This window comes from Tachypleus tridentatus, chromosome 9 (genome assembly GCF_004210375.1).
Source record: "Tachypleus tridentatus isolate NWPU-2018 chromosome 9, ASM421037v1, whole genome shotgun sequence".
In the NCBI taxonomy this organism is placed as follows: domain Eukaryota; kingdom Metazoa; phylum Arthropoda; class Merostomata; order Xiphosura; family Limulidae; genus Tachypleus; species Tachypleus tridentatus.
In genome coordinates, this window is record NC_134833.1 from 53,403,909 (window position 1) to 53,426,133 (window position 22,225).

Sequence of the window (22,225 nt, forward strand, 5' to 3'; positions counted from 1 at the left end):
CTACCGTAAGCATTACTGTCAACCCCCCGCACGATCTTAGTAAACAGTAACCCAATAAGGACATCAGATGCCTTGTTAGAAATTAAATTACGTTTGGCCTGACAAATATGAGAACATAGCCATGTAGGTACGGTGTCTCTCTCTAGCGGTTTAATGTTTAGCGATGAAAATTAGCATATGATATATACTTAAAGAAAGATCCTCAGAAACCGCTAAGATACACATTTTCAGTGAAGATCATAAACATTTTCCGGAGGAGTATATCCCTTTCCTCTTCGCTATAACTCGGCCACTAGTTTCCTTTCTTCTCGAAAAGTAGCAATATCCGTTATATGTTCCGTTTATAACCATGTGACACGTTTTAAGAAGCCCATAGAAACTTGTTATGCTATATTTTCTACATCGATTTATCAGTATATACTCTACTGGTTTACTCATAAATCCTGATACAATAGGGGATTTACACACGGCCCTCAATTCCGTTTGATGTGTATATCTCAGCAACCTTTGCAAAATAAGAAAACAAAACTATACTTTTTATATATATTAAAAAATTAATTATAATTTTCTGTGTACTAACAAACATGAATATAATAATAAACCACTTCTGTGATGAGTGAATAATTTGAACAGTAAATTATATTTTCTTGTATTCTTTATACAATAGTTTTTGTTTACCATATCTGACACACGAAATCTTACATTTGTGACTATAACCTCAGAATTTAATAAGTAGAACAATATTTTTGTTTTATTCCTAACAAATATGCATATAATTATTGTAAAAGATCTTGGCATTCCATTGTTGCTCTGAAGACTCCTATAATTAATAATTAATCAGGAAATGAAACATCTTTCTTTTCAAACAATAATATTTGAATATTCTGACAATTTTGATGTAATATCCCCATGAGCACGTGATGCTATGATATAAAATCAAAATTGCAATGCGCACAATGTAATGTTTATAATTTTAATATCTTTGGCACAGCTACGTTGTGTAAAACAACATAAAAATAATATGTAAAACCAAGATCTCAATTTTAAAGGAGCATTTATTAAATTTTGGTAAAACGTTACCATAACGGAAACTGTGAAACTTTAGGAACGTGTTTACAAACCCATTCAACGGTTTATACCTTCCAAAGATGGTTCCCAGTGATGTTATTTATATGAAAAATAACCAGTAATTAAATACTATTAATCAAAGTGAGAACAAGGTTTCAGCCTATCGACAAGATTCACATCTACTTTGAACACATGCACACGCACACAAAAATGTATATATATATCTACACACACACACAAAAATGTATATATATATACACACACACACACACATATACATACTCGAACATCTGTAACAATTGAGAATTTATCTTATGATTACTATTTTATTGTAAGACTATTTCCATTGTAAGAAGTTTTATTTTTTGGAAGAAAGAGAAAGAGACGATGAGATTTTCCAAACGTGGTTATATAGAATAGCTCGAGTTTGTTGACGTATGTTAAAGGAATGCACCTAGCTGTAATGACACGTATGAAGTAACGAACAGTGCGAGACCGTACAAACATGATTATATTAAGTTTATACGTAGTTTAGTGTCCAATATGTTCCTACTTTCTGCTCCGTTACACCTGTAATGGATCATTGTAGGAATTTGAACGGGGTTTTCAGCATATTCTTACAAGTTGCTCGAGTAAACTGAGCAAAACTGATAAATCTTTGAAATAACCTTCTAGGAAATGGTGGCCATTTCTCTGACAATCTTGTCTGTAGTTAGAGAGGAAGATAGAACTGATTTGCTGTTTTATGTCTTTCAAAAGTCCACTTGTCAAAATGTCATGTGTTTTCAAAAATACCATATTGAAGACAAGATTTTAATGTATAGAAACTGAAAAAAAAATACACAAAAATACGGAGAACCTGTAGTTAACTGATTACATAAACTTAATTCAGTCCTTGGTTCACAGTTGATTAATTATATTTACTGCTAGTGTTACAGTGCTTAATCATACCTGTGCTTATGTCAAGTTATTGCTAGTGTCACAGGGCATAATTTTAGCAACTGCTAGTGTCACATTGTTTAATCATAGTCACTTCTAGTGTCACAACGCTCAATTATAGTCTCTCTCTGTGTTGTTCTTATAGAAAAGCCACATCGGGCTATCTGCTGTGTCCACCGAGGGAAATCGAATTCGTGATATTGCGTTGTAAATCCAAAGATTTACAGCTGTTCCATTTGATGACCAATTATAGACACTATAAGTGTCATGGTACTTAAGTATTGTCACTGCTAATGTCAAATGGTTCATTTGTAGTTACTGCTTGTGCCACATTACTCAACTATAGTCATTGGCAAAGCCACATAACTAAATTATTATTAACAACTACGTTAACCTATTACCGTGCAAACATGGTCCTATTTTAATTTCAGATAAAGATGCGGCATTGTACCGTTATGACAATGCGTCACTTGATATCACGATATCTCAATAGGGTTAGTCATTCCAATACACAGAAGCATCATTAACAATATATTGTAATCAGAATAGCACTGGGTTTCAGCTCGTTCTTCTGGTGGGGATATTTCTGTGAATAAAATGTGGCGTTAAGCATTCACTATATTTCGTTGTAAAGAAAGTGAATGTTATATGTCACTAATAAGATATATAAATCTACAATTTAGTTAAGGTTTGCATTTCGTTTCGTATTGGTACTATGGCAACTATTGTAATAAGCATAAATAGTTTTAACGAGGTACAATATGATTAGAAAGTTTCACAACGTTTCTATAGAGCAGTCGCAACATGTACCAGCTTAATAAATGAACAGGTAGTTGGAATTCTGCAGGTTACATTTACACAGTGGATATGAAGCTCAGCAACCAAGTGTGTTTGAACAATGTATTTGGTGCAGAAATGTAAAGACACCAAACTCACGTTTACACTAAACATACACTCAACGAATAAGGTATGAATACGTATAACTAATAATAACTCAAGAATTGAACAAAAATAAATGGAAGATAAAACGCCTGCGACTTAGAAGGTGATTGATACAGAACAGAACACACATAAGCAGACTTGAATGTATTTTATCAAATAACCTACAGAACTATCTTTGATGAAATCAGATTCAATGGGCGTTAGGTTGAATGTACTATTCTCTCAATCTGCCTGTGATTTGACGAGATTTTCTGTTTTGTGGCGTGAACACTTCTCACTGCATCTCACAAATGACCCTGATGTTGAGATACTGCTTAATTGCACCTGCAATAAAACCCACATCCCTCTGAAAGCTTTTCACGTGTCTGTAACAGATGTACATATTCTCACGAAAGGAGCGGTTGGTAAAACATTACATATCAAACATATTCATTATGTAAAAGAATTATGGAAAAAATTATAACCCATCTTTTGTTCCAGGATGGTTTTTCTGTACGAATTGAATTTACATTAACGTATAATTCATCAGCCTTAAAACGAACGATGAAGTGCCTAGTTGCATTTGATACAGAGATCTCTTTCAGTAGTTAAAGTAACGCGAGGCCGCCTGCTTCCATTTTCACTAGACTTGTAGAAGCCAACTGTCCATTATTGACCATTTAGGTTCACTGCATCTTTGTTAAGGTATGTGTAACTTACCACAGTGTATACAATGTAAAATTCGCATTTCCCAACGACTACTTAGTCATATAAATATGTGGTTAGAAACAGCAGAAATGCTGATGTATTTTCAGTTATTTTTATTCATTCGCTGAAAAGAGAGCTTCTCACCGAGAGTACAGAATACTTCAACTGGTCTCCTAGTTTTTATTATACACACTGATAACGTTTTGTTTTCTAGAATACTGACCTTGAAACACTATAAGTATTCCATAACTTAACCTACGAACAACATTTATTGCAACTGAAACTATATAAACGATCTAATAGATACTACTTAGTTAAGAGAAAAAAGACGAAAACTTCAAGAAACCAATGATTTTTACATTGTAACACATAACATGTCAAAAACTGGACCAATAAGATCGGATCTACAGGGACAATGGAAGTGAATACCAGATTATCAGCAGCCTACATGTAACACTTCCACAAGATGCCTCACCTACAGTATTCAAAACATATATGCAGACAAGTAGATGGTCAACTCTAAAGGATATCCTTGGTTTGTTGTTAAGCCTGAAATATTCCATTGGACACTGTCAGTAGACGTGATAGGTTGTTACCAGTAGGAAAATACTCAATTAAATAACGTTCTATTAATAATGGCAAATCTAACAACGAAGAAATTTATTTAAAAAATTCCAAGTATGCTATAATCAATGTATTAAAGGCGAAAATAAGAATTTTTTTATCTGAGAGATCCTATTAATTTAAGAGTCACTTACCAACCAACTCAAATAATAATGTATCAATATAAACTGCCAATAAGAGTTATACAGACACCTGACAGAACACTTCAATAAACATCAGTGAAATTAGGCTTGAAACCCAACATTTCATGGGAGACAGGGGCGGAAAATCTTAGGTAAAAAATGTGTATTAACTGACAGTAACAACGTAAAGAATTCTGTTCGTGAAGTCGAGTGCACATCATGTAGAGATATGTTTGTAGGTAAAACAGGAAGAAATGCACATGATTGATTCCCAGAGCACATCAGACTTGTTCAATCTGGAGTTAAAAGAAAACGGCATAACCTCACGCTACTCGAACAAACGTTCTCCCATCGCAGAAAACCAATGAATATTCCCATGTTGTGTAAATCCAACTATATTCTGGACAAGAAATATGGAGAAGTATTAAAGATTAGAGATAAGCTTTTTTATTTGTTGTTAAGCTCAAAGCTACACAATGGACTATTTGTATTCTGCCTACAGACTTTTAGTGTTATGAACCCTCAGATTTATCGTTAAGCCATCGGGAAGCTAGAAACAAGCAACCAAGAACTAACGTATACATTTATTTGCTGGTTTTAATGGCGAAACGAAGATATCTCTTCAATATATCCTAATGCATTTGATATGTATGTAACTATATATATGCATGTGTATTTTGTGTTTGACCTAAGAGTGATGTTGGATCACATAAGAGAAAATCCATAGTCACATAAATATCTCTTCTTTTCAAATGTATCTCAGTTACAATACATTTCCTAACATATGAGAACATATTCGTGATAAAGATTAGAAGTCGAAACTTCGAGCAAGGAATAAAGAAATTTGTCCGAGGTTATAGGTCCTTTTATCATTACAGTTATGAGCTCGATACTTAAGTCAAATCTTAACTGGTTGATTTTCGTTTCAAATTACTGTATTAGGTTAATGATTAATTTATATATACGTAGGTACTTGCTTTGATCAGAAGTTGTTTGTAATACATGGAAATTTTTAAAAGACATATCACTTGAAGCTAAGTATATTCATATTGACACCAGAGCTCTTGTGCTAAGAGCAGATTGATCAGTGTCATAACACTTTGGCAGGCCCAGCATGGCCAAGCGTGTTAAGGCGTGCGACTCGTAATCTGAGGGTGGCGGGTTCGCATCCCCGTCGCGCCAAATATGCTCGCCTTTTCAGCCATAGGGGCGTTATAATGTAACGGTCAATCCCACTATTCGTTGGTAAAAGAGTAGCCCAAGAGTTGGCGATGGGTGGTAATGACTAGCTGCCTTCCCTCTAGTCTTACACTGCTAAATTAGGGACGGCTAGTACAGATAACCCTCGAGTAGCTTTGTGCAAAATTCAAAACAAACAAACAAACAAACAAACATAACACTTTGGCAACTGTTATATCCTTATCCATATAGCCACGTTCGTGACTAAAGTGTAAGAGCAGCTAGGAGACGGTGAAAGAAATAGCATACACAACTCTCTACAATAACACACACAACTCTCTAGAATAGCATACACAACTCTCTACATTAACATACACAATTCTCTACAATAACATACACAACTCTCTGGAATAACATACACTACTCTCTACATTAACATACACTACACTAGCAACAAGCAGGCATATGATATTTCTCTTTAAAAACAGAGAAAAAGTTCATTTAAAATTTCACACTACGAACTTATTAAACATCTAACGCTTCACACCCGGTTTAGCCAAACGTTTTGGTTCTGTATAATGCCAATGTATCGTTTCCTTTTCCAGTATCCCAGGTGAAAATGGAACCAGATCTTCAAGCGAAAGAAACAGTACAATAATTGAGTATCAAATGTTTACTTCACTGTTGTTTACATTACGTTAATTCAGTGTCTAATATCACATGTCACTATATTCCTTAGAACATTTTGTTGTTTTGTGTATCATTAAGAATTTGAAATATGCACCAACAGAACACATTGCATCGTATCTTCCATCTTCTCCACGTGTAGCAATAAAGAGTCAGCCCAGCAACAGAAAACTGAAGTGGTGAATGAAGACAGTTTGTTAACGTTGTTAAAATTTCCACACAGGGTTCCAGTCTTCACCAACACACGTAATTACACTATCTCACCCAAGAGGTTCTGGCTGGTTAATATAACTAGTGACTTGAAATAGGTTACATATCGTTAATGTTGGTCAGGGGTTATACAACACATGAATTTAGTAATTGATCGTGCATATGACTGCAAACAATACCTAAGACTAGACTTCTTAGTGCCTTTCACTGATCCTAGGATTTTGGTTCATCACAAGCATTTGTCTCTTCATTCCGGTCATTGGTTCTTCTGTTGGATAAGTTTTTGTTTATTAGTTGCCTCTAATAACAGAAACAAGCATTAGTCATTAAAAAAGATACTTTAGATCAGCTACTTTAATACACTCTTTATTTAACCTAAATCTTATTCCTGGCATCAGTGTGTCGTATTTAAATAATTTTATGATAATATATTTTTCAGATTGATAAACTACCAAGTAGTTAGAATTTTTTAAGAACAGGAGAAACAAAGATTAAAAAGCAGTTGGACCAATGAAGTATAGAAATTGGTGTTTTGCGATGAATACAGAAAATGTTTATCATACATTGAGAACAAAACACAGTAGAATTCATGTGCAAAATAATAAGCGAAAAATTGAATGAAAAACACATATGAAAGGTAATGAACTTAAAAAAGAAATTAAATATTGGTAGCTCAAATCATTCTGGTCAAGTGATTCTATGAACAAGAACCTAAACCAAACCAACTGACGAACAAGTATTTAAACAGCAAAAATAAATAATTATTTCCATTCTTGTTGTATTCTATGGGTTTTAATATAATTACGTTCTTCCTTAACTTGTTTGTGATGGTGATATAAGCACGAAGCGTTAATTAATGCTCACCGTCTTGCGCAGAAAGATACACGTTATAAGAAAATATCACTCAACTGCATTTCTAAGAAACATAAGAATGTCTTCCACTTCCCTATAACAGGTGTACGTGTTCCCATAACGGCAAAAATGTGGATATCAAACTTGTTAACTATACTATGATATAATTGCAACATAACCCAAAAACTAGTTTGAGCTGGGTTTGGTTATGGTGTTTTTACCGCTCATTATATTTACAGAGATTCAGTGAGAACATACTTGGGAACTTACAATTGGTTTGTTTTTTTCTTTTCTTTCAAGTATTTTGTTATGGTAACTGTAAAAATAGCGTGCTAAAAATGTTAAGATACACTTGAATGTTTGAATAGTATTTAATAGAAAAAATATAATATGGTACTTTTCTAATAAACTGCTGTTATGTTAATGCTCCGAAATAGAAGTTAATATACATTCTGCTATTGCAAATGTCGACTTTCATGAAATTAGAAAGTTGTTTGTTGTTGAGCACAAAGCTGCATCATAGACTGCATTTGTTGATCATCTGTTTTCTTGTATGCCATCAGGACATATTACAAGTGTTCATCCTAGCATTTTGTTCACAGTTAATACACATTATGTACGTGACGGATTATACAGCTTGAGAATGACGGTGAAGAGCACATCTTCATGACATCTAAGATTCATCATAATTATTACAACAACTGTCTATTGAAAATGAGTGAATATGACTCGTGTTGAATTCTCCAGATACTCCAAAGTGTACTGAACCCAAAAAGATCAGTAAATATCATTTACCATTACAAACCTCTGAGAGAATACAAGTTATATCCAAAATTATTCTCTGTAATATAGAACGTGCACCTCTCTACCCGAGTCTTTTGCAGAATGGGTGATTTTCCAATAAACAACAGAATAAGCACAACGCATAAATAATCTGTCAATGTCTCAACGTTGCCAGAAGAACCATTTCTACAGATACAAGTAACTTGTGATACTATTCTTACACCATGAAATGGCTGAATATGTTCTTGACTTAGAGATTTGAGACCACATCACAAATTAAGAGCCATAATTTTAAAATTCACCTAGATAATACAGCACAACATTTTTAAAGAAATCATGAATATCTCACACAACTATGTGAATTGACTCCTTAGACAATTTCTGGCTTAACCTTGTTGTGTAGCAAGCAACGCCCTAATTAGATCCAGATCCTCCAGTTTCTCCTTTCAAAACTCTTGATTTGTCATACAAGGACCATTGTGTACTGATAACATCATTGTCTACATTGGTCATTGTCACAGTTGTTTAAGCTGTTCTTCTAAATGCATGAAGTACACCATATGAACAGTTAATAAATGAGAAAATTCTCTTTATGTGGTGGAATGATCAATCAGTTGCTGCCTCAAACAATAACATGTACTTCTGCAATGTTTTATCTAATGCTCATTTTTATCTTCTGTGTTCTTGAAGTTCATAATTCATTACAGAAAAACACGTGTGCTTAAATAATAAGTGAATACAGTGGTAGAAGTGAGGTTGCGCAAATACTACAGTTGCAAGCACTTCCTTTATTTCGTATAGCATTAGTGGAGAGGGATGATCAGTGTACGACGAGTAAAAGCTATAACATGCTCTATGCTTTCCAATACGCGTGACAAAAAATTAGGTTTGTAGATACTGGTGCCATTATCTGTGATGTCTGGGCAAGCCTTCTTAAGGTAATCTATTACCATAGCATTAACCAAAGCACATTATAGTGTCTGAAATGTATGGCACCAATTCAGGTTCATCTAAAATTCATATCAACTTCCGTTAGAATCTAGTATTTTATCGTGGAATGCTGATAACACGAAATAACTTCTATAAACCATGGAAGTTTTTACAGTTCCGGACTGGGATCAGTCCTAAAGTACTGTAGTCTTTGCAAGATCTCTATATGATAATTTTCAAACCTACTTCTTCATGCACCAGAAAATCATTCTCAGTTTTGTAACAACAAAGGAATAGGAGTGTTTGTTTATAGTTAAGCACAAAGCTACGCAAAGGGCTATATACACTCTGTCGATACGGATATCGAAACCCGGTTTATAGCGCTGTGCCATTGGAGGAAAATATGAATGATGAACACTAAAATGTTATATGTATAGACAAAATAAATTACATGGCCAAAAGTATGTGGACATCTCGACCATCACACCCATATGTGCATGTTGAACATCTCATTTCAAAATCATGGGTATTAATATGGAGTTGGTCCCCACTTTGCAGCTATAACAGCCTCCACTCTTCTGGGAAGGCTATTCACTAGGTTTTGGAACATGGCTGGGGGAGTTGCTCCAATTCAGCCAAAAGAGCATTAGTGAGGTCGGGCGAGAAAACGTGGCTCGTAGTCGGGGTTCCAATTCATCCCAAAGGTGTTCGATGGGGGTTGAGGTCAAGGCTCTGTGCTGGCCAGTCAAGTTCTTCCACACCAACCTTGGCAACCCAGATTCGTCTGTCAGACTGTCAGATAGCGAGGCATGATTCATTATTCCAGAGAACGCGTTTCCGTTTCTCCAGAGTCCAATGGCGGTGTGCTTTACACCACTACAGCTCACGCTTGGCACACGCTTGTGTGCGGCTACTCGGCCATGGAAACCCATTTCATGAAGCTCCTGACGAACAGTTCTTGTGCTAACGTTGTTTCCAGAGGCAGTTTGGAACTCGGTAATGAGTGTTGCAACTGTGAACAGAAGAATTTTACGCGCCATGCGCTTCAGCACTCGGCGGTCCTGTTCTGTGAACTTGTGTGGCCTATCACTTCGTGGCTTAGCTATTGTTGTCCCTAGACGTTTCCACTTCACAATAACAGCACTTATAATTGACCAGTACAGCTCTAACAGGGCAGAAATTTGACAAACTGACTTGTTGGAAAGGTGGCATCCTATGACAGTGCCACGTTGAAAGTCACTGAGCTCTTCAATACGACCCATTCTACTGCCAATGTTTGTCTATGGAGATTGCATGGCTGTATGCTTGATTTTATGCACCTGTTAGCAATGGGTGTGACTAAGATAGCTGAACCTACTAGTTAGAAGGGGTGTCTACTTGCTTTTGGCCGTGTAGTGTATTTTTCCTGTTGTAGCTCTCTCAGTATAAGCTTCATTAGCCTCTCGAGCGGCACATGTACTACAAAGGCTAAATAACATAACAAAAATTCATTTAAAACGCAATCTTAAATGTGTTTTTCTCATTCATTTCGACGTGATAATGGATAGATGCCAAGTCTATCATGTTGAAGCAATGGATACCTTACAGACTGTATTATCTGACACACAACAATATAATGAACTGAAATTACGAATACACTTACGAATTTCACTGGCTGACTTCCTGTCTTTGTACTGGGTGCACAATTCTTGTTTAGCGAACTCGGATGTTTTGGTAGCTGCATGTTTGTTCTCAAATGTAAAGAAGTAGATATAATACGTGCTGTGCAACCAATTTTAGTCACTTCTGCCTTATTTACTTTTCTGATGACCTTCCAGTCTACAAGCTAAATACAGGTAGACTATAAATTCGAACAAAGCTGGTATTTATGTAATAGCTATCTACGCAAGTTATGCTTAATGTCTAGACCGAAAGAGAGTGTTTTGGGCGCTCTCACTGCAATAGCTGGTGACAACACACCAGACTGTGTCTGTATAAAATCACAGAAAACTATTGAATAATTTGAAACTAGTGTGAGTCCTTCCTTTATGTGTACTAGTGCAATACCCTGTTTCGGGGCTGGGACAGGCAATACTATTGTATAAATACAGCTCATGTGTACTACAAGCTATGTTAGAGTTAACTTCTATATTAGGCATATTTTTAGTGTGTCAATGTCAAGAAGAGAAGCAATAACATTTGCCTTGTGAAAGACAGTTATGATAACAAGATTGAGTTGTACTTTCCCTGTATATCTGTAGGTCAAATAAAGTTCATTATTACAGGTCAAAGTTATGACTTCACTAGGCGTGCCTGGAACACTGTGGGAAAACCAAAACTTCCAGGAACTAGTAAATCTTTACAGTCATTTAACAAGTGACATCCAGTCCAGGATAAACTGAGCTGGCCACCATAACAAACAAGTTATTGCCTTAACCCGGGTTGAAGGCCAGAACCATCTACGGTTGTACAACTTTTAAACTCTTCTAAACAGAGGTAGTTATTACCTCAAATTGACCATACTGTTTTTGCAAAGCAGCTACCCAAAAATAAAACTTTTATTTTTCCTGTTACAGAACGTTGACAGTTTTCTGTGCAGATGTACAAGTAGCTTAAAATTGAAGCAGGCATTTTGTTCTTTACTTTCAGAATGCTAGTTCTAGGGACTTATATGTTGCACTTGTGATGCCTCCACTGAAACAGGACTTGAACATCCCTGACTACAACCTATTAATTATTGAGTTAAGCAGTACACCTAGTTTATTTTGTGACAGTGTACCTGTAGTCAGGAAACTTGAGTTGTAAAAGATGTTGAGATCTTTTCAGCATGTTTCTTTGAAGTTACAGCCAATATAGCAGCCATTGTTGACTTCTTGTCTGAAAACTAGGTCATAAGATGTTGTTATAACAATAGCTTCTGCCAAGAATGTTTCTGATACCCATGTGTAACCACAAAGGTTTACTCAGAAAATCTTTAACAAACCAATCTATATGAATATCCTTACGAACAACTATTTTCATACTAACGTAAGCCTTCTATGAAGGAATTGCAGTTTATATGCATAAACAGCAATGTTTTCGACGACTGCTTTCTTTCAAGTTTATAATTTGGACGTTTAGATAGCTTGATTTTTCACTAGACCAATCTTTTAACACAACATGGCTATAACTCTGTTGCATTTGCCAAGTTGGTTCTCACTCAAATGGTTTATAGCATCATGCAATAGACTACAGATTCAGCACCATAGTCTGATTTAGAGTCCAGCAATTTCAAATAATTACTTGCCTGAAATATTTAAAGAAATGGTCCAGATCTTCCTGAACATCATTATGCTAGCTTGCTTTATATCACTACCGTTAAACAGTAGCAGAAAAGTGCAACTGCCAACATCTGGTTTCTCAACCACGAAAGCCCAGCATGGCCAGGTGGATGGGGCGTTCGACTTGTTATTTAAGGATCGCGTGTTCGAATTCCCGTCACAATATTTCCCTTTCAGCCGTGGGGGCGTCGTAATGTACGGTCAATAATATTATTCGTTAATAAAAGAGTAACCCAAAGTTGTTGGTGGGTGGTGATGACTTCCCTCTAGTCTTAAGCTGTTAAATTAGGGACAGCTAGTGCAGACAGCCCTCGTGTAGTTTCGCGCAAAATTCAAAAGAAACAAGCAAAGTCAACCACGATATGCTGGAAGTGTCAGTGACACCAAAGACGCCAGCATTACTTGGATTCTGGTAGTGTATGTGGTTTTGGGCTCAATATTACAGAGGAATGTGTCATTGCCATGTAGACATTATGTCATGACTCTGACTTCTTGGCAGATTTGGAAGCTCACTTTCTTAGCCTATTAGATTATGAGGATTGCAACAGACTGTCAGTCTTTCATCAGAATGCATGCCTTTCCACCTGATGTTATTGCAGCTGTTTTTGACAGACTTTATCCTTAATGGAAACCCAAGCTCTGACTTTTTTCTCCACTGATAGAGTTTAATTGCACAGACTGTTGGTAACATTAAATTCTGCTAAAAGCCACTTAATCCAACTCTCCAAATTTACAGATGGCTTATCAACATGATGAACCAGTTCGACAGTCATCCCGTTCCACAATCTGGATGCAAATGGCTTGGGAATGAGGTGGATCAGAAGCTTGGAAAGTCTCTGACTATGGTTTAACTTTCTGTTACAATGCTGAATTGAACGGGTAGGAATTGATTTATTTATATAAATGTGAATAAATCATCTCCAGAAAAGGACATTCTATCTGTCAAATCACAGTCTCAGGTCTTTAATTCATTTGTTGTATCTTCCTCTTTAAAAGTCCTTTGTCATAGTGACAATGACGTTTCCACACAAGGAAGTACAGACTTAAGTGGTATCAAAAGAATACAAACAGAAGCAGAGAATCACAAGTGATTTAAAAAAAAAGAATGCAAAATTGAATGTCAACTTATGATTTTTTCTCTGAAATGTCAACAGAATTCAAAGCACAAATAAAATTTGGACAACATGCAGCTCAAACTGACTGTACTTAAGATTATAGTCAATATTAAATCATAAAACTTTCATCCAAAGAACCAGGAAAATTCTACTTTCCACCTTCCTCATCTTCACATGTTATCAGATTACTTTAAGAGTGTCTTATAAGCACCTTACATGTTATCATATTAATAGAAATTTTGGAAAAGTGAAACAAAAATAACACAACTAGCAAAAGTTACTGCTATTATATTTCTATGAAAAATACGATGAAAATTATAGATTAACCCAATTATTTAACCATAGAATGTTTAGACAAATGTTTTTTCTTGGTTATCTGAAGTACAACAAATCATAAGAATGCTCTTGTCAAATTGGTCACACATATTATTTAAGGTAGATACATTTTCATATAAGACCACACAGTTTGTCAGTTTACCATTGCATTTTGTATTAGATCACTATATATTTGTTGCTATATTTTTATAACAACCACTGAACTCAGCTATTTGATGCAAATGTACAAAAGCCAAAAACCACAGTTGGTGGTGGTGGGTTATGAATAGCTAGCTGCCTTCTTCCTAGTCTTTTGCTGCTAAATTATGGATGTATAACACAGATAGCCCATTTGTAAGTTTGCATAAAATTTAAAACAAATCCCAAAACAAATATTCTTTCTTATATAGAAAAGTTTTTGTATCAATAATAAACAGCCTTGTATTCACCAACTTGTAAAAAATAACTTATTATTAAAAAGTCCTTAAAATAATAATTTCCATGATATTATACTGCTTATGTTGTTAAATGTGTATCTATATATATGATCTTTATAAATTTACTTGAAAAATTATAATCACTATTATAGAGAATTATTTACATTTTGTGAATTTATCTTATCCACATTTTCTGCCTCCTAATGGCTCAGCTGTGAAATATACAAGTTTACACTGCTAAAATTCAGGTTTCGATACCAAAGTGGGCAGAGTACAGATAGCCCAAGTGTAGTTTTGTACTTAACAAAAATAAACTAATCTAAAACATTTTCTAAACTGGCCCAACCTGAAAAGGGATTTTGTGAAATCATGCCCAAAAATAAGATAATTACGAACAACTCTTTGTGATGATTCAAAATAAGATGTGAGTAGCCTATTTGTATATAAAATCAAGATTTGACTAGCTTATATTGTATATAAAATCAAGATTTGACTAGCTTATATTGTATATAAAATCAAGATTTGACTAGCTTATATTGTGTATAAAATTAAGATCTGACCACCTTATATTGTGTATAAAATCAAGATTTGACCTGCTTATATTGTGTATAAAATTAAGATTTGACTATCTTATATTGTATATAAAATTAAGATCTGACCATCTTATATTGTCTATAAAATCAAGATTTGACCAGCTTATATTGTATATAAAATTAAGATTTGATTAGCTTATATTGTGTATAAAACTAAGATCTGACCACCTTATATTGTTTATAAAATCAAGATTTGACCAGCTTATATTGTATATAGAACTAAGATTTGACTAGCTTATATTATATATAAAATTAAGATTTGACTAGCTTATATTATATATAAAATTAAGATTTGACTAGCTTATATTGTGTATAAAATTAAGATCTGACCACCTTATATTGTGTATAAAATCAAGATTTGACCACCTTATATTGTGTATAAAATTAAGATTTGACTAGTGTGTATTGTATAAAACATCTACATCTTTAGTGATTCATCTTATATTCACTTTTTATACATTATGCTAACAGAAATAAGTTAAAAAAATTAATATACCCACCTAGTTAATTATTGCCACTGAACTGTTTCTATTAGTGTCTATTTAGTCTTAAACTTATTTTATTTCAAGTGATTTTAGACTTTATTACACCGTTATATTTGTTTGTAATTTCTATATAATGGTATCCATTTTTTGCCATCTTATCCGGACAAATTGTTGTGAAACAGTTACCTTGCAGAATAGTAGACACAGCGAACAACTATTGTACTTCCTTTTTGGCTATGCGGTTAGTTATATACGCATTGCTAAAGAAAATTTTAACATAACCGGTATATCAAGTTTGTAATAACAAAAACATGTCTGCGGTTATATAAAGTGACACATGCATAAGACAGCTCACTCGATTCTGTGTAATACTAAAACAACACCGTAAGAGAAAAAATCTTTAAAACAGCTCTCTTATCGGTCGCAAAGTCTTTGGTATACTGGTTATGGTTTAATTTTATCTGCTAACAGGCAAAGGACGTTTACAATTACTATACATTTTTCGAGTTTTCTGTGAAGATTTTTGAAAGGTAAATCAATGAACAATATTAATAAATCCCGAAAAATTAAGGACGTGTAACACGATGAAAGGAATAACCTGTCCTTGTTGTTTTTGACTGTCATAACTAATATCCAAACTCTTTGTATCCATCATGGTCACACAGGCCATTGTGGTTACCCTCACCATCTGTGCATGCACGTACAGACGTCTAGGAAGTTTTGTGAATAAGAAGTTAATTTTTACGTGATAGAAGTTTGAGCATTAATTTTATTTCTTTAGTAGTAATGTTTGTTACATTGCACGATCCTGCACTAATCTATGCTTTAAACCTTTCTAGCTAAAATAAATATATTAAGTGAAATTGAAAATACAACAAAGTATGTGTAAAATAAGATTCATACTTACTTGACCTGTAGAGGAACTTAACATTTGCTTAATCCATTTATGAGCACAAACAAAATAGTTGTTCGTATGGCGATCCATAGAAAACTAATAACTTCACAGCAATCAACCATTTCGGTAGTTTTGTAGTCTACTTATTCTACCTCAGATCTTTTCTGTATATAAAACGTCTTAAGCACATAGATTAAGGTGGAATGATTTCCAATCAGCAATGTTATCTATGCCCCTCTCGAGTTTCATTGAACAGATTTTCGTACTGCGCCCTCTAGCGACATACACTTTGATGGCAAATTTGTCGGCTACCTTTGACCTGTCGCAAGCAGTACAGAAAGCCAATAAGCAAACGCGTTACTGCGAGAGCCTAAGCTGCAACGAAGCACGGCCGCTAAGCTCCGCCCCCTATGTTTGAATCAGAGAAGTAATTCTAGTTGGATGGGCTTTTGAGGTGGTACTTGTATTGTGGATAGGGTAAGGATTCTGATAATTTTCGTGATTTTTATTGTTCTCTCAAGTTAATAAGTGACTTGCAGTTGCAGTGTGATTGTGATATTGTTTAAATTGTGAGTCTTAAATAGTACTGTATAATTTTTACGACGTGATATTTAACCTTGTCACGCGCTTCTCGTTGCATGTGTACGCCAGACAGCCAGCTGAGCGCAAACGCCATGTTTACAGTTCCATGGCGGCAAGAGACTCTGTGTTAACGTCAGCTGTGATCAGCTGAGGTTGAGGGCGTTTGAGCTGTACGGAAAAAGCAACTTTCATGTTTACATAATTTTGCTTCGCATCCTTGTGCGTTGAATTCTTTGGATATTTACTACACAGGAAAAGAACCAACGTGAAAACTACCCCGCTAAAAGCTGTTGCTTTTTTCCTGTCAAGAAATTTCTTGTAACTTCAGAATACACAACAACAACAATGCTCGTCTACTGACTGTTCAGAGCGATAACATTTCTAAAGCTTGGACAACTTTAAAATTGTTGTGAAATATCGAATTCAACAGACACATTGTGTTCGGGGGACCTTCGAACATTAGTTTGTGTATTCTGAAGGCCAGCGAAGGTGTAATACAACGTGGAAACAGCATAATGTGTTGAATCCAGTATTCAGTTATTGTTTTGTGTTGTCCTGGAAGTACTTACGTTAGGAGTTATTACGCAGTATTTTGCTATGGGTACTTCGCCTGAGCACGTCAGTATGGCGATGTTTTGAGTAGGATCAATAAAGTTACGGTGAAGCCAAAGCAGACGTTCATCCAGGGGGTGGGGTAGCAGGTTGAGGTTAGTGGCACAACTTGTTTTGTGTATTACCAGTGGAAATAAAAAAAAAGAAGAAAAAATAAAACGAACAGCGAAACGTTGAAAAGCTAACCTAGTGATTAAAACCACATTCTGCTTTAAAATGTGAGGAGTGGTACTTTGTATAACGTCTGGTAAGTAATACGTCTCATGCGTGTTCTAATATTCCATGGTTATTTCTGATAAAGGAGTAACAGTCAAAGGGACGTAAGGGCACATGGAAGCCCCCGACAACCCGGTGCTCGTGGCCCACCAGGCTGGTGACTGGAGTAAGAACAAACAACTACTTTATCTTGACTCAGGTCGAATAAAACGTAAGTCGATATTTATACTTATATGTGCAAATCTCAATGATGAACGATTTAAGAAAAGTGCTTATTTAATTTCACTGGTTGCATTTGAAGTCTAATTATTTTTTTTCTCGATTTTGTAATTACCCAAGACCGATATGATATAACTTATAACAAAATTTAACTCAATAAAATTTGTGGTCACGTTACTAAGATGAGGAAAGACTTGTAGTATTTGAGGAAAGCTGTTTTTGTCAAAGAGTAGTACTGTTAATAGTCATGTTGAAATTGGTGAGAAATGTATCTAACTTTATGCTGCTCAGGTAGAAAGATGTGACGTTTCGTCAGATGTATAGTAGATACCGAAATAGTACAGTAATTGTTTGTAGCATTTGAAGCTTTACAAGTTCACAGATGTTTTGCACAACCTGACAGTTCATCATATGCCGTTAATACTGAGTTTCCTTCATAAAAATTCAGTGTTTTGTAAATGTTAAATGTATGTTCTAAAAGCATATATATGCACACATTTTCTCTGGAAAATATTCTACTAATTTGATTTTAAATTAATATTTAAGAGTTCCTGATTTCTCTAGCCTTATGCATATACAACACGCGTTTTTTTACTAATTCGACAACATATCTGTTTAATAATATTCAATTAACGCGTGCAATTAAAGCCTTAGTCAAGCCATACTTAAAAACTTAATAAATCCTTGGGATCACGTGAAAGATGTCGGTGGTTCGAGGTATTCTGTTGATTCACGTGATACTGAAAGTAGTTATTAGTATTAGTTTTAAAAAGGGAATCTGGCGTAGAATGAGAGAAAATTTCTAAATAATAAACATTGTAAATATGAAATCTGTGGTGTAACCAATTTTATTCCTCTATAGTTTTCTATTTCTTTTTTTTTTTATCAAACAACAAACTCGACTTGTCTGCAGAAAAATATAAGATTATTGGATAATATAAAATAAAATATTTATGTTAGAAGTGCACGAAAGAATTAAAAACATAGTGTTTAATTATATACGTTTATTGCGGGAGATATCAATAAAAAATATTTGCTTATATGTTCTTTATATAGCAATTAAGCGTTAGAGTATCAAGTCGTAAGAAACAGTGGACTATCCATCTATGTCAAAGATTCATATCTTTCAAAGAACTAATTATTGGAAGATTACAACAATCATGATTTCTGGACTTTAAAAGTCAATCATTTATTGACCTCTGCGAAAAACGCCAACTGTACCTAACTCTGAAACGATTTGTTTGCTTGTTTGTTTTGAATTTCGCGCAAAGCTACACGAGGGCTGTCTGCGCTAGCCGTCCCTAATTTAGCAGTGTTGATTAGAGGGAAGGCAGATAATCATCACCAACCACCGCCAACTGTTGGACTACTCTTTTACCAACAAATAGTGGGATTGAACGTCACATTATAACACCCCTACGCCTGAAATGGCGAGCACTTTTGGTGCGATGGGGATTCGAACCCGCGACCCTCGGATTACGAGTCGAACACTTTAACCCACATGGCCATGCCGGGCCCTTCTGAGACGAAACTCGTACATATCGTGACTTCTAAGAAAGAAGCCAACTGTACTTAACCTCCGGGAATGAACTCAATCATGTGATAACCTCTGAGAAAGATTCTGATTAAGAAGTTATCACATACAACAGTTGTACTGATTTTCAAACGACAGCTAAAGCTGGAGCGCTTTCCGATAATTTACTGTTCTTCTGTATCCTCCTGAAGAAGAACCTTTAAACTATTCGAAAGCGGTCGAGTTTTAGGTGTCGTTTGAAAATCATTATAAACCAGAGAAAGATGTCAATTGTAACTTCAAAATGTATTTTTTTCTTATGTAAGCACAGTCCAGATAACAGAACCCTTGACAGTGGATTTACAATGGCGATTCGTGGTATATTAAGTTGAAATTATATACATCTTCATAACGTTGAAGGAAACAAAAACTTCAGAATTTAGTACGGTTTGCAAGTGTATTTGTATTTCGTATTTTATATAATGTCTGCCTCTGCCATTTTCCTAGAGCAGTTTTACTATAAAATGACTTAGAATATGTGGTATGTACGCTGTCGTCAAGTTTTTGTACAGTATTTATATTAAAAATCAAAACGCGAAATTTTTAAGAGTCTGTTTTTTCAACTAACTTTCATTTCCACAGTATTTGGACAACACAAAACACAGGCAAAATACAATCGGTGAATAATCGAAATAGTATAATATTGAGGTATGTGGTGTGAAAATACAACTCACGAGAAACCTATCTACAGACTTGTTTTTTTCTTCCATCTTACTACCGTTGGAGAGGCTGTTGTGTAGCACTGCACATGCGCTGCTCGTGCTCGTTTACTGTGTCTGGTTTGGAGGAAGTGGTTCGCCAATAAGGTTTTCCGGTGGGATTCTTCGAGTTTTGAAATTTTTTCACCTAATCGCTTCTTCCTTTATCCCTTTCCGGACGATAGTTATAGAATTTGAAGGCAGGCTTTATAAAAACATTTTTGAAGCCTTGTGGGTACGTGACATGGCAAGAGCTCATGATAGCAGGCACGTGTGTCTTTAAAATACAGTTTTACTTAGGCGTCAACTGGCGGCTGGGTCTGTGAGTTAGCCGTGCTTCTTGTGGAGGGGCAGCACTTCGTGTATCTATCTACCAGCTTCCATAAACGGTACTTAGACAGCACAGGAAGCTACTAGAATGTCTGCGGTTGGATGCGATAAACACAATTTCCTGGCCAAGGTGTACTCACAGGAGCGGGACATCTTCCGTTTCATAACCTATTGGTTGTTTCACTGCAGAAGCAACAGTTTTAACACTTTTACACTGACCGATTTGTTATTGGGTTTGGGTTTTTATAACCAGAATATTAACTAAAAAAAGTTTGTAAATCGATATCACAAAACTTTTTGAAGACATTATGATCAGTCTGTTTGAAATTTAGCACAAAAGGCTATTTGTGCTCTGGTAATCACGGGTATCGAAACTCGGTTTCTAACAATATAATTCCACTGTGTCACTGGGGTGCAATGAATCGTCACTTTTTGCGTATTGTTTAGAGAGGTGTGGATTGACATAAAGCGTTTAACCTTAAATACGATGTTCCTTGTGTTATCATTTTTATTAAATATCTGTCAGTGCCAGCAAATGGTCTCTGAATAATCGATTTATTGTCCTATTTCACTTGTGTTTGTGAATTGCATGTTCAAACGTAAGAAAAACCGTACATCTCATAATAAATAATCGTTTATCATCATATAAACATTGTATTATTTATTTACACAAGAGACTGTAATATATCAGTTGTTAGTGTCGAATTGAAAACAAATTCGTAGTATACCTTTACGTTCTCACATTTTTCATAAAAAAATATGTAAAGTAGCGGTCTCCTAATAGGCAGGTACCAAAGGTACAGATATACATGATATATGAAGGTATGAATTGATATGCAATCCGTTTGGTCAGAGAATCTACCAGCTGGAGTATTGTCGCGTGCCTATTAACTTCCCCATTCAGGGAGACTTTACGACCAGACCATGACAAGTTGAAGGGGTGGGAGGTTAAAAATAGAATGGTGATGAATGAATAAACAAGGGCTTGGTTGAAGCGACTATTTCGATTCTAGTTTTTCGTTAATAGGTTCCGCATACTTCTTTCTTTGATCATTCTTAGTATTCCGTTGTATTTGCTAATTTTAAACTACACAACTCTCGTGATATTGGTCGCGGTAGTTTTATTGTGATTTAAAGCTGTGTTTTAAAATGTTTGGTACGTACTCATGTCGGGCAATACTGTATTGAACTTGAACCTTACACAAAGCTTTAAAAAAATATTTTTTTATTTTCCGAAATCAATAAAATCGAAACAATCTATTCTCAGTTTTGTCCTAAATGCAGATGAGAAAAGTATATATACATTTGAGTATCATTGTTATATATACATTTGAGTATCATTGTTATATATACATTTGAGTATCATTGTTATATATACACTTGAGTATCATTGTTATATATACACTTGAGTATCATTGTTATATATACATTTGAGTATCATTGTTATATATACATTTGAAAGTAAGAAAGCTTCCCAATAGATTAAAAAAGATTTAATTTTGATATACAATATTTCGTAATTGCCATCCGTTATGATTAATAGCATTAAATACCTGCTACCTGCAGCTGACCTTCGCAGAAGTCTCAAAGTACCGATCAACATATTTTCAAATATGGCGAATCTGTGATCTCGGGGTAGGCAAAAACTCAAAATCCAATGCCAAATTTATTTTCATCAACCCTGGAAACCTACTCTTAGGTCCTTCATGCGTGGGTGACCTTCTGAAGTCCGCCTGCCAAGTTTGATCCTGCGAGCCTCAAAACTTTGGGAGGAGTTTGCGAACAAAGAAACAAACGAACAAAGAAATTCACACACAACGTGTGAATAGTTTG

General features: G+C 35.1%; 1 long non-coding RNA gene and 1 pseudogene across 3 annotated transcripts in view; one reads left to right on the top strand and one right to left on the bottom strand.

The window, feature by feature from the left end:
• Positions 1 to 1,037: 1,037 nt before the first annotated feature.
• Positions 1,038 to 16,444, bottom strand: LOC143225260 (uncharacterized). 2 transcript variants are annotated; one of them, XR_013013754.1, is made up of 2 exons: positions 16,175 to 16,444; positions 1,038 to 6,726 (listed from the first exon to the last, which is right to left on the bottom strand). It is a non-coding gene; the product is annotated as an uncharacterized LOC143225260 (long non-coding RNA). The 2 variants fall into 2 exon arrangements; XR_013013755.1 differs by having other exon boundaries at positions 1,038 to 6,758.
• Positions 16,445 to 16,593: 149 nt separating this feature from the next.
• Positions 16,594 to 22,225, top strand: part of LOC143225259 (dual specificity tyrosine-phosphorylation-regulated kinase 1B-like) — a 74,794-nt pseudogene continuing 69,162 nt past the window's right edge. The window contains exon 1 of the transcript XR_013013753.1: positions 16,594 to 17,783. The product of XR_013013753.1 is annotated as a dual specificity tyrosine-phosphorylation-regulated kinase 1B-like (transcript). The remainder of the gene's footprint in view (positions 17,784 to 22,225) is intronic.